The sequence below is a fragment of the Bombus pascuorum genome, chromosome 6 (assembly GCF_905332965.1).
Source record: "Bombus pascuorum chromosome 6, iyBomPasc1.1, whole genome shotgun sequence".
Classification (NCBI taxonomy): Eukaryota; Metazoa; Arthropoda; class Insecta; order Hymenoptera; family Apidae; genus Bombus; species Bombus pascuorum.
In genome coordinates, this window is record NC_083493.1 from 11,509,628 (window position 1) to 11,510,942 (window position 1,315).

The 1,315-nt window shown below is 34.0% G+C and overlaps 1 non-coding gene across 1 annotated transcript; it reads left to right on the plus strand.

The window, feature by feature from the left end:
* The first annotated feature begins 410 nt into the window (after positions 1-410).
* Trnap-ugg (transfer RNA proline (anticodon UGG)) lies at positions 411-482 on the plus strand. The gene has a single exon. It is a non-coding gene; the product is annotated as a tRNA-Pro (tRNA).
* The last annotated feature ends 833 nt before the right edge of the window (positions 483-1,315 follow it).

The following is a 1,315-nucleotide window of genomic DNA, read 5'->3' on the forward strand; positions in this document are numbered from 1 at the left end:
GGTTCTGTGAGTACTTTCACTCAGATGACTCAGACTACGTCTCGTGTGCGTGTAGCGTTTATATACGCAAGAGACGAATATTTGATGAAATACATAATTAAAAGCATGCAAGCAGATAATTAAACAGACGATGATTAGAAATATTAATTATTGTAACATCGATCAAATATTTAATTACTATAAAATTATTCACATTTGATATATATCGTAGAATGTATTCAACTGAGAAGTTGAAATTACATATCAAACGTGGGATTTTAATTAAGATGATTGAAAGATCGATCGTTCAAACAGTTGGTTTCGTAATACGCGACGTCATATCAAACGAACAAATTAATTCAATCTGTAATCGCGAAAGTATGTTATACTAAACGCTCATATACCGTAGTAAGTGAGTATCTTTCATAAGCGGCTCAGTGGTCTAGGGGTATGATTCTCGCTTTGGGTGCGAGAGGTCCCGGGTTCAAATCCCGGCTGAGCCCACTTTTTTTTTCTTTCTTTTCGTCAATTGTTATATTTATATTGACGCTATCAAGTTCCCTTGTATCGTACGTAATACGTTTATTTTTTACGATTTAAAACTGCAAATTTTTACCATCGGGGAATGCATACAAACAACGTACATTCCATTTCCATACAATTAGTTGGCGTTTACAATTTGCTACAATTGATGTACCAAATTGAAATAAATTGTTTGGGATTGAATTAACGATGTTGTAAAAAAGAAAATATAAACTAATTTTATGAACAATTAGTTATTACGATACAATTATTTCTTCGAATTGTTTTTTCCCCGCGTATGTGTATTCAAAAACTGAGCTCATGTATAAAACAACACACCAGTGATTATCATTTCGTATGATGTATTTATTGTTTGCAAAATTTTCATTCGTCAACCATTCAAAATCCGCATCGAGATTTTCGCGTATCATCGCGTACCTATCGGGAGGAAGCTGAACAGTTACGAGCGGCACACTCATAAATCAATCTCCGCCACAGCAGCAGATGCTCATTTGCATTTTAGCTTTTTGCTATTTTATTATCCCGGCGTTTCGAGATAATCATCTCAGACACGCAAATATTAGATTATACATATGCACGCGTACGAATATGTTTAACGTACATATCCCATGATTAAAGTGAAAAAAGTGCATCTCACATTTTCTATTCTAGACAATAAAATTATACGAGCTTCTCAAAGAACAAAGCGTATTGTAAGAAACGCAGATCGTGTAACATACATAATGAGGCGACGCTTGAATTTCATAAATGGAAAATCAGGCAAAATTGTAAATGTAAAGTGGTATCTAACTTT